The 12,455-nt window shown below is 41.0% G+C and overlaps 1 protein-coding gene across 3 annotated transcripts in view; it reads right to left on the bottom strand.

Moving 5' to 3' along the window:
- LOC120530043 (putative protein TPRXL) overlaps nucleotides 1–12,455 on the bottom strand; it is a 37,196-nt gene that overhangs the window by 17,006 nt on the left and 7,735 nt on the right. For 2 of the 3 annotated variants that reach the window (XM_039754201.1, XM_039754203.1), the window contains exon 2: nucleotides 9,490–9,582. The exons of the other annotated variant lie outside the window; for it this stretch is intronic. The gene's annotated coding sequence lies outside the window, so the exon portion shown is untranslated. The remainder of the gene's footprint in view (nucleotides 1–9,489; nucleotides 9,583–12,455) is intronic. 3 annotated transcript variants of the gene reach the window in all.

Raw genomic sequence — 12,455 nt, 5'->3', positions numbered from 1 at the left:
AAGGATAGTGGATTTTGCCAAAAGGATGGACATGGTTGTGGTGAATACATATTTTAAGAAGAGGGAGTAACATAGGGTTACGTACAAGAGTGGAGGAAGATACACACAGGTAGATTACATCCTATGCAGAAGAGTCAATCTGAAGGACATTGAAGACTGCAAAGTTGTGGCAGGGGAAAGTGTAGTTAGGCAGCACAGGATGGTGGCCTGTAGGATGACGTTGGAGATCAAGAAGAGGAAAAGAGTGAGGGCAGAGACAAGGATCAAATGGTGGAAGTTGAAATTGGAACACTGCAAGGTTGAGTTTAGGGAGAAAGTGAGACAGGCACTGGGTGGCAGTGAAGAGTTACCAGACAGTTGGGAAACTACAGCAGATGTAGTAAAGGTGACAGCAAGAAGGGTGCTTGGCATGACATCTGGACAGAGGAAGGAGGAAAGGGAAACCTGCTGGTGGAATGGCGAAGTACAGGAGAGTATACAAAGGAAGAGGATGGCAAAGAAGAAGTGGGACAGTCAGAGAGATGCTGAAAGTAGACAAGAGTACAAGGAGAAAAGGCGCAAGGTGAAGAGAGAGGTGGCGAAGACTAAAGAAAAGGCATATGATGAGTTATATGAGAGGTTAGACACTAAGGAGGGAGAAAAGGACCTGTGCAGACTGGCCAGACAGAGGGACCGAGCTGGGAAAGATGTGCAGCAGGTTAGGGTGATAAAGGATAAAGATGGAAACGTACTCACAAGCGAGGAGAGTGTGTTGAGCAGATGGAAAGAGTACTTTGAGAGGCTGATGAATGAAGAGAACGAGAGAGAGAAGAGGTTGGATGATGTGGAGATAGTGAATCAGGAAGTGCAATGGATTAGCAAGGAGGAAGTAAGGACAGCTATGAAGAGGATGAAAAATGGAAAGGCCCTTGGTCCAGATGACATACCTATGGAAGCATGGAGGTGTTTAGGAGAGATGGCAGTGGAGTTTTTAACCAGATTGTTTAATGGATTCTTGGAAAGTGAGAGGATGCCTGAGGAGTGGAGAAGAAATGTACTGGTGACGATATTTAAGAATAAGGGGGATGTGCAGGACTGTGGTAACTACAGGGGAATAAAATTGATGAGCCACAGCATGAAGTTATGGGAAAGAGTAGTGGAAGCTCGGTTAAGAAGTGAGGTGATGATTAGTGATCAGCAATGTGGTTTCATGCCAAGAAAGAGCACCACAGATGTAATGTTTGCTCTGAGGATGTTGATGGAGAAGTTTAGAGAAGGCCAGAAGGAGTTGCATTGCGTCTTTGTGGACCTGGAGAAAGCAAATGACAGGGTGCCTCGAGAGGAGTTATGGTATTGTATGAGGAAGTCAGGAGTGGCAGAGAAGTATGTAAGAGTTCTACAGGATATGTACAAGGGAAGTGTGACAGTGGTGAGGTCTGCAGTAGGAGTGAAGGATGCATTCAAGGTGGAGGTGGGATTACATCAGGGATCGGCTCTGAGCCCTTTCTTATTTGCAATGGTGATGGACAAGTTGACAGACGAGATTAGACAGGAGACCCCTGGACTATGATGTTTGCTGATGACATTGTGATCTGTAGCGAGAGTAGGGAGCAGGTTGATGAGATCCTGAAGAGGTGAAGATGTGCTCTAGAGAGGAGAGGAATGAAGGTCAGTAGGAACAAGACAGAATACATGTGTGTAAATGAGAGGGAGGTCAGTGGAATGGTGACGATGCAGGGAGTAGAGTTGACAAAGGTGGATGAGTTTAAATACTTGGGATCAACAGTACAGAGTAATGGGGATTGTGGAAGAGAGGTGAAGAAGAGAGTGAAGGCAGAAGAGTGTCAGGAGTGATCTGTGACAGATTACTGAGCCGACCACATAAAGCTGGTCTTCACAGGCTGAATCAGTTGTGTGTATGCATCAATGGGTATCTCTCCCTGCTCAAATTCAGCTATAATATCATCCACATCATTCTTGATAGCTTTACAAAAACAAGGGAGATTATACATTTTTTAAAAAGCACACACACAGGACACAAGTCTATCTCTTCTAGCCCTTTTGAGCATAAATAAGCTATATAAGCTAAATAAGCTATAAGCTATAACAAAATACAACATGTTTAGCATGCCGTTTGGGTGACGAATCTCAGGATGGGCACACCTGTCTTTTACTAGAATCTGATTCTGAGGAAATGCACCCTTGTGTTTCCAGCATCTATCAACAGATCAGTATTAAAAGATTAATACAAATGGTGTTTTCTATGGTTAAACCCTTGTGTGGATTAAGAATTGTGAAACTGACAAAAAATCATATTCTCAACTGTCTGAAGTGGTTTGTAGCTGTAGTAAACACTTTCAGCTTATACAAAAGATGCACCGTGCAACAAAACCCAAGATTCGTACAGCAGCTTTTGAACTTGTCTCTAATCACCGTTACAGTTATTCTTTAAAGCCAACATCAATTTACAGAAACCTAAACAAAATGCATTATCCATGCTAAACAAGACCTTTTTGTGTTATATTTTCTGTCGACTAACTGTTGTATTTTGTTTTGTTTTTGTTGTCAGAGGAACCAAGGCTCAGCAACTAGAGCAAGGAAAACCAGGTCCCTGCCCAGCGTGACACGTAATACATTCCTATAGATGGTTTTCTCCTTATATTATATCTGCTAGAAAAAGATTCATTATGACCATAATTGGTAGCTCAGTCGTCTGGGCTTATGTGTTTAGCTCTGTTGAACATTTAAGGGAAAAATGTGCTGAATGTCAAGAGAACAAATGGATACCAAATGGACACATTTGTAATATTTGGTTCTCTAAATCATTTATTGCATATAAACATAGCTTATTTATGCTTAAAAGGGCTAGAAGAGATAGACTTGTGTCCTGTGTGTGTGCTTTGTTAAAAAGGTATAATCTCCCTTGTTTTTGTAAAGCTATCGAGAATGATGTGGATGATATTATAGCTGAATTTGAGCAGGGTGAGATACCCATTGAGGCATACACACAACTGATTCAGCCTGTGAAGACCAGCTTTTTGTGGTCGGCTCTGTTCCAAACAGAGAAAATAGGCTTGCATAATTTAGTGAAATACAAATACATAAAGTATGTGCTGGCTTAAACATTTTATTTTACGTGTATTACAGTCTCACTGATGGGTTTGAACCTGGTTTGCATTTTAATTTGTGTACTCATACATGTATACATTTCTTGAGTTTTGGTTTCTTTTCAAGTGAATTGCTAATATGTATACAAATAAGCTTGTGTGAATATTTTACTGCTGTTTATTAACAATTTTAATATATAGCAAACAATTTGTAACTCAAACTGAATACCAGATCTTATTTTGCTATGTTTGGAATTTTGCTTCAATAAAACCTGTTGTTTTTAAGACAATTTTGGCATCTTTTCTGAATCATTCAATAAAACTTGTTGTTTTAACACACTTTGGTATCCACTGCATTATGATTTACTTTATAAAGGGCATGGTTTTACAAGGTGGGCGAGGTAACGGGATGCCAATGGTGTGTTTTGGGCTGTACTGCCAGGTTCCTTGCCCGTGTCATAGATTCTCTCTAAAACTTTCTTGTACTCCCACTCTGAAAGCTATTGTTTTAAAACACCTTGGTATCATCTACTATATGCCTTGCTTAATAAAGGGCATGGTTTTACACGGTGGGCAAGGTAACGGCATGTCCTGGGTGTGTTTGAGATGCACTGCCAGGCTCCTTGGGTGTGTAATAGATTCTCTCTAAAGTTTTCTTGTACATCCTCTCGCTGGGTCTGTCACTCATGCTCTCTGTACACTCTGTACACACAACGGCTCTGTACACAGATAGAAGCAGGATGTCTGCACCGCTCCATTGCTGACTTACCTTTTTTTTTGACACCTTCCAGGTCCCCAAAGTTCCATCCCAGCTTACAAAACCAATCACCCCGTTTTTAGGACCAAGGCCAAGATTGGCCGACCCATTTTTCCTTACACAAAACTGGCAAAAGGTCCGATGCTGGTCAAACATCGCACACACGACAACGGGGCAGAGACCTCCAGAGAGCAGGGAAAACGCCCGCCCCATTAACCAAGTTGGCAGAAGGTGGGTACCGGAAATGCCAGGGGGGCGGGACATACACCTGTCAAAATCTTATGATGTATAATAGTGTCACACCTTTACTACTTATGTTATATGGGCTGGAGAAGGTGGCACTGACCAGAAAGCAGGAGACAGAGCTTGAGGTGGCAGAGTTAAAGATGCTAAGATTTGCTTTGGGTGTAACAAGGATGGATAGGATTAGAAATCAGGACATTAGAAGGTCTGCTAAGGTTGGACGGTTGGGAGACAAAGTCAGAGAGGTGAGATTGCGTTGGTTTGAACATGTGCAGAGGAGAGATTCTGGGTATACTAGAAGAAGGATGCTAAGGATAGAGCTGCCAGGAAAGAGGAAAAGAGGAAGGCCTAAGAGAAGGTTTGTGGATGTGGTGAGAGAGGACATGCAGGTGATGGGTGTGACAGAACAAGATGATGAGGACAGGAAGATATGGAAAAAGACGATCCGCTCTGGCGACCCCTAACGGGAGCATCTGAAAGAAGAAGAAGAAAATGAACTATTTCAAAACAGTTGCTAGACAAAATTAAGTCCCAAATGTAAATTCTTCAAATGTCTAACCTTTATAATCCATCTATAGATTGATAAGAACTGCACAGGAATTTACACAAAAAAACTATATAACAGTTGTCAATCATAGTATTGTCAATGTGACCTCAATCAACAGGATAGGATACACAATTGTAAACCAATAGTTAATATTATGAACCAATCTGCTTAACTTCTATCCTTTGTATAATACAGAAATTCTAATAATTAATTAGAACACTACTTATATGAAAATAATATACAGCCCTGGACGCTGAGGGGGTCCATCTATGTGTGATATGGAGTCAAAAACACAGAAAGAGAAGTGAGTCCCTCAAAAGACCGACAAAACAGACCAGGCCAGAAGACACTCACTTCAGATGGACTTGCACCATCCTTCAACTGAAACTAGCAAGCTGCTCTCCTGCTGAGGAATGGACAGGTGATTTTTTTACTGAACTAAGTGAGAGGAGCATTTAAATAAAATTAAGCCTAAACAAATAAAAATATAATTAGCTACCAATTCCTAAGTATAGACAAGAATTAAAGTCAAGAAAACAGGCAAAGATGTCAAACTAAATGAAACTCACGAGATGCTAAACAGCAAAGAGCGCTTTTCTTTTTTATTCACAGATTGGATAATTAAAAGAGCCCGCAGCTGAACTTTTATCCTGTCCCACTGACCATTCAGTCCATCAAGTCTGTTAGTTTAGCTAATTAATTAATAAGTTGTCCCAATAAATTGGGATTTGTCATTCCAACTGACGGCATATCACAAGCATTAACACTGTATTTGCATATCCCATACCGAATGGCATATAACAGAGACATATGCATTGCATGTGTCATTCCAACACATGGTGCATCATAAACATTAACACTGCTTTTACGAATCCATTACCAAATGTTATATAATAGAAACATATGCATTGCATTTGTCTTTTCAACAGATGGTTCATTATGAACATTAGTGGTAGTACAATGCATTGCATTTGTAATCCCAATTTAAAGGTTGCATCGCATACATTAACATATATTAAGCAGAACTTCCTTTAACCACTTTTCATAGGTTCAAACCACTGCATACTGGGAACATTGTACCAGACCTACCATTTTTGAGATACGCTGACCTAGTTGTCTAGCCATCCCAATCTGTTCCTAGTCAAAGTCACTGTAATTTTTAACGCTTTCCATTTTTCCTAATTTGACACACCATCTTCAAGATCTGATTGTTCACTTTCTACCTAAATTAACCCATTTTTGACAGGTGCCAACATAATGAGATAATCAAATGTCGCTTACTTCACCTGTCAGTGGTTGTCATGTTGTGGCTGACCGGTGTATACACAACAGAATAATAATAAGAATATGAATGATAGAAAGAAATTATTACTGTACCAGTGTATCTATTAGTTGAAGATCGGCAATGATGAGTGGAGGTATTAAAAAATCTTGTGCCTGTAGCAGCACACGTCTGCACACCAAATATGATGTTCTCTGTCTGTTTGCCCAAACTGGACCAGTGGTGTGGGGCCAAAGTTGACTCCAAGTGCAAATCCCAATTGGGCCATTGTTGGCTGCCCACATAAGGCCAATATGTTTGCCCACACCGGGCCTAAAATGACCCTAAGGCAATTTGTTTGCTGGGTATGGTGAAGCATATACTATGGTGTGAACTGCTTGAATAACACAGTGCCTGTATCAAGCAAGTCGAGGTGATCAATTCAATTTTCACACACACACATATTTCCCTTTATTTTGAACACCATGGAAAAACAATTTATTATAATGGAACGCTTTTCTTTCACCCATTAATACAATTGCAGCCAAGGTAAATGATAAGACCCACTCTCAGCCAAATTGATTCAGTGGCAAAGAGTTAATAGTAAAACCCTAAGCAGATTAAAATTCTTTTAGTGTTTTGGATCAACATCTAAGCAGGACATAGCTTACCTTTTGGACTCTGCTTATAAGCAATCTAAGCCCCAACTATCAGCTACTTGGGCACTCAATTTTATTTTTCAAGTCACTATTCAGACCATGTGACCGAGGGTGATGATGGGAAATAGAGACTAACTGACATCCCCATTTTCATGAACTAGGAATTCCAAAACACAATAGTCCCAAAATGCACTCCTGAAAATGCTCACTAGAGGGGGATTTCCTATCAAACTCTGGTAAAATATAGGGGCAAACACAGAATCTTTACTAGATTTTTCACAATAACATGTTCTGTATTACTGAAAAGCTCCAAAAGAGTGCAAAAGGCATAAAGGCAACTCAAAGCAAACACGGTCCCAATACAGAATCCAGATACAAAGCCAAGGAAACAAAGCAAGAAGTCCAAAAATCCCATAAAGCACAATGCACAGTAAAAACAAAAACTCAAGGACTCACCAACTCCAGAGTGTATTGTCAAAGAACTGTGGGAGACCCTCCAGATTTATAGAGTGAAAGGCAGCTCCTGGCTGTGATTGGCAGGAGGCCCCAGCTCAAAACACGTGGGACATAACACAGGCAGAGACAATCCACAACCTTGCCCCATATCAGTCTGACCTCCTCCATGTTGTCATTCCCTCCCATACCCTCAGATCCTCTTCTTCCATCCACTTGACTGTCCCCTTCGTCCGTCTTACCACCATGGGGAGTAGAACATTCAGTTGCTCTACTCCCCAGCTCTTAGAAATGTTGAATCATTTTCACTTTTCAAATCTAAACTTAAAACTCATTTGTTTAAGGCTGCTTTTTCTCTTTGATTACAATTGCTCTGTCTGATTTTAATTTTTGTATTTTGGTTTTGTTTATAATGTGTTTTATTTATTGTTCTGTGTCCTTGAGTGTTTAGAAAGGCACCTACAAATAAATAAAATGTATTATTATTATTATTATTATTAATATAACAGATAATTACTAAAAGTGATATCAACCTAAATCAATAGCTCGACAAAAACCAAGAAGGACATAAACCATGGATTTGAACAGAGAAGGAACTCTGGCCAAGGAACTCATTGGTCAGTCTCACAAACAGCTCTATTGTCACTCGTGAATAGTACCCAGAAATACTTGAACTCCACCACTTAGAGCAGCTGGTCACCCCTTACCTGCAGGGAACAAACCACTCTTGTCCTGAACAGGGCCATCACCTCACACTCAGAAACACTAATTCACATCCCAAGCACAGCACACCTCATCTGGAGTCCTGTTTGCAGTTTTGGTCTCCGGGCCATGAAAAAGGACATAACATCACTAGAGAAAGTCCAGAGAAGAGCAACTAGGCTGAGTCCAGGGCTACAGGGGATGAGTTATGAGGAAAGATTAAAAGAGCTGAGTCTTTACAGTTTAAGCAAAAAGAGATTAAGATGTGAATTGATTGAAGTGTTTAAAATTATGAAAGGAATTAATTCAGTGGATCAAGACTGCAAGTTAAAAATGAGTTCATCAAGAACACGGGGACACAGTTGGAAACTTGTTAAGGGTAAAATTTGCACAAACATTAGGAAGTCTTAGGGCGGCATGGTGGCACAGTGGTAGCACTGCTGCCTCGCAGTACGGAAACCAGGGTTCACTTCCCGGGTCCTCCCTGTGTGGAGTTTGCATGTTCTCCCGTGTCTGCGTGGGTTTCCTCCGAGTGCTCTGGTTTCTGCCCAAAGACATGCAGGTTAGGTGCATTCTCCCATGTGTGTAATTGGAGTGTGGGTGTGTGTGTGCCCTGCAGTGAGCTGGCACCCTGCCTGGGATTTGTTCCTGCCTTGTGCCCTGTGCTGGCTGGGATTGGCTCATGAAGACCCCGTGACCCTGTGTTAAGATGTTGGAGAATAATGATTAGGAAGTTTTTCTTTACAAAGAGAACCACAGACACATGGAATAAATGACCAGGTAGTGTGGTGGGCAGTAAGACTTCAGGGACCTTCAAAACTTGACTTGGTGGTATTTTGGAAGAATCACAGCGTCCTCCAAAATGTCTGCAAATCCTCTTAAATGAAAGTCTGCAATGTGCACTTTAATCAAGTCTGAATTATTTGATTTCTAGTTTTTAAATGTGGCGCAAAGGGGGAAAACAAGCACAAAATGTGTCCTTGTCCCATACATTATGGAGGGTCCTGTGTTTGCAATAGAAAACATACTCCACTTTTTTCTGTACTGGAAAATATAAATAAATACATAACTAACTGATTCAGTATATTCATTAATTGATTCATCAATTTATGGATCAATTCCGAATCACTGAATGATGTAGCCCCATTACCGTATCCTTCTTTTTAATGGTTCAGTTGTTCCGTACATCTGAATATCCAAATGGGATTAAAAAAATTAATATCTAATCTAATCCTTAATTTCAAATGTAAGAATCACTTATTTGCCATAAATATGAATGTTTTCCAAAAATAAATAAATGTATTGAAATATTTCTTCAATTGCCCTTTCAAAGATTCACATTTGATTTCTCTTTAAAATTTTTCTTTTCCCCAATTGTTAACTGCTCCTCTGCTTGATAAGAGCATTACAGATGTCTGAATCATCAATTTATCTTTAATATTTTTTTTTCCAAGTAATGGAGTTTGATATCTACTGATAAGTTTCTGAAAAAAATATTAGTAGGCTTCCTGCTCATTTCTCAATGCCTAGAATTTTTGATAACACAACCCCAGTGGAAAAAAATTTACAAATTGATATAAAAAGTTTCAAGTGAAATGTGTGCACAAAACACCAAGACAGTGAAGGACGTGCTGCAAAATACGGTGGCAAGAGTTTACTCAGCCTTATTATCTTATCATCAGATTATTGAAATACAAACTAAGAGTAATAATCCAATCACCCATGCATCCAATTCTAGAAGTGTCTTTATATAAAGTACTGTAATAATATTAAAATCTTACCTCCTGGGAAGTTGCATCCAATTCCCACTATGGCAATATTTTCACCTGGATCCCCCATTGTGCATTTACATGTAATAGGCAGTGATAAAGTAACTAAAACAAAAACAAAGATTTAATGAAACATTTATGAAAATTCACTGTAGTTAAATTTAATGGAAAACTAGTTATCTGTTTTAAAATTCATTAAAAATTTGGATGATTGTTATGCATTTGTACTTTTAATGTTGTTGCTTACAGTGATGCAATCTATCAAATATACAATTAATATACAAAGCTTACACCTAATGTGTGTCTCTCTTCAAATTTAAAAACATATTTTTTATGTTAAATAACATTATGGAAACCTAAACAGACAGACTGATACCATCCAAATTCAAGTGATTACAAATCTGAAAAAAACCTTTACAGTTATTATACTCTTAACATTTGACCACATCAAAGTCATTATTTATTACTAGCCAACCCGCGGCGTAGCATACGCCGCATAATCAGGCCACTTTTTAAATGATTTTTAAGCACAGAGGAAAAAATAAACATTTGAAAAATTCGTAATTTAATAAACCACCAACAAAAGTAACATTGCAACAATGCACTTCTGAACCAACATACAATTGTCCGTGACTGAAAACCGGAGGAGCGCCGTCGCGCTTTCTCCTTCCAAAGTGAAGGACGGGGTTGAACGGCGCTCGTTCAGTACGCACTGCCCGCTTATGTGCCCGCTCCCAACTCCCTACCTGAGTCGCTTTCGTCTGTGTACAGTCCACACGCACCCGTGAGTCACGTTGACTGTTAATTTTCCAAACACCGCCTCAGTCGGTTTCCACGTTAATTTTTCATTGTTCTTTGCGGTTCCGGCTGTTTTTTTTTATATATAATCCACCAAGTCACCCGACCATAGGCTCTTTACAAAGGGCAGGGACGTGATCAGTGTGAGCGTATGACCCGCACGTACTGGGAATTTCTCGTTCTGTGGGGAACAATTGGAAGCCACGGTCTCCATCACGAATGGGGTTCAACGGCTTATCCACGCCGGGTAGACACACGTTGATCCTTCAGTGTAGCGAGCGTGCAGTACCGGACATACAAGTGCATCACAGACCTGTTAATGCTCAATATCACGTGGCTAAAAGCCACTTGTCCCTCTAAGAATTTGGACGCCGATCGCTGTTGGGTCGTGTAACTATTTAGCAGGCGGGAGTCTCGTTCGTTTTCGGAAATAACCAGCCAAATCGCTCCACCAACTAAGAACTGCCATGCACCACCACCCACAGAATCGAGAAAGAGCAATCAATCTGTCAATCGTGTCCGGGCCGGGTGAGGTTTACTGTGTTGAGTCAAATGAAGCGAAAGGCTCCACACCTGGTGGTGCCCTTCTGTCAATTCCTTTAAGTTTCAGCTTTGTAACCATACTCCCCCCTGAACCCAAAGACTTTGGTTACCCGGTTGGCTGCCCGGCGGGTCATGGGAATGCGCCGCGGATGCTATTGCGGGGCCTGCATTGGTGAAGCAGGTGAGGCGGTAATGAAACAGAGGCACAGGGCTTATTGGTTTTTAAAGACTGCTTCCTTCATTGGGTTTTAACCAATGCGGAGCGAACCAACACACAATGTCGTCCGTGCGGCTCAGGGTGGAGCGGGAGGAGAGGAGAAGAACATCCACTCCGCTCCCTCCATCATGCTAGTCTGCTGATTTCTCGTTCAGTATACACTGCCTGCTCATGTGCCCACCTCCAACTCGTCACTCGAGTCGTTGTCGTCTTTGTACAGTCCAGATGCACCTGTGACTCACAAGGACTTTTCATTGCTCTGTGCGGTTTTGGCTGCCTTTCAATATATAATCCACCAAGACACCCGACCACGGTGGGAGGGGTGTGTGTACAAAGTGCAGGAGCATCTAAGAAGCCGCATGTTTGTGCGGATCGAATTGCTGTATGTAGCGTGTAAAACAGTTTGCTATGGTGCACTTAGTCGTCATGCGTCGTAACGAAACTTCGTTTTTAAAGACTGCTCACTTCATTGTGTTTTAACCTCAGTTGTAAAGAAACGTTTTAAGGATCCCATGGGATACCCCTCGCAAACAATTTTAAACGCCGCATATGGCGAATCACCTCCGTGAGAAACATGCCTCTATTAACAGTCAGCGTGGGTCGGAGCTGCATGTGACCTCTACGACAGACGAATATAAATGACGCCGGTTTTTCTGTGTCGTCGCGTCCGAGTTGGTGGCCGTGGCTGTGTGAGTTGCCGTCGTATCCAATGGTCTTGGAGTTGGTGGGCGTGGCTCCTTCCTGCGTGCGCCATAGGTGTCTCACTTGTCGGCGGCTTAGTGAATCCACGCCCCTTCCGGCGTGCTTTCCATGGTTGTCTTGCCTTAGTGAATTATATATATAGATATTATACAAACATAACACAGTCAGAAAGTGGGATTCCTCAGAGCCGGAGTTGTTTTGTGCAGTCTGTTGCTGTCTGGTGGCTCTTTAGCTTTTTTAATGAAAGTCTTGGAGATCCATTGGGTTGTTAGCTATCATGCCACATCCATGACATGGCTGCACAGTCTCTTCTGTTTATTTTATCACTACTGTTGTAATGGGATGTTAGATACCTGACTGGACTTCATCTGTCACCCTGCACAATGTTAGCATCTTAGCCTTTCTGACCTCTTTCATCAATGGCATTTTTCAGACTACTGAACTGTTATCTGCTGGAAGTTTTTTTGGATGGTGGTCCACTTTGACACTCTTGGGCATGAAAACTCAAGGCTAGTTGGCAAACAGTTACTAGTTTACTTCTTGCCCAGTCTTTGTCTGAAATGCACACAAGCGATGGTGCAAATGTGATGAGGACACTGACCGGCTACTTTATCACATGGAAAGGGACGGATGCATATATAATATAATATAATATAATATAATATAATATAATATAATATAATATAATATAATATAATATAATATAATATAATGGCAG

This window comes from Polypterus senegalus, chromosome 5 (assembly GCF_016835505.1).
Source record: "Polypterus senegalus isolate Bchr_013 chromosome 5, ASM1683550v1, whole genome shotgun sequence".
NCBI classification, from domain to species: domain Eukaryota; kingdom Metazoa; phylum Chordata; class Cladistia; order Polypteriformes; family Polypteridae; genus Polypterus; species Polypterus senegalus.
This window is presented reverse-complemented; position numbering and strand designations above follow the sequence as displayed.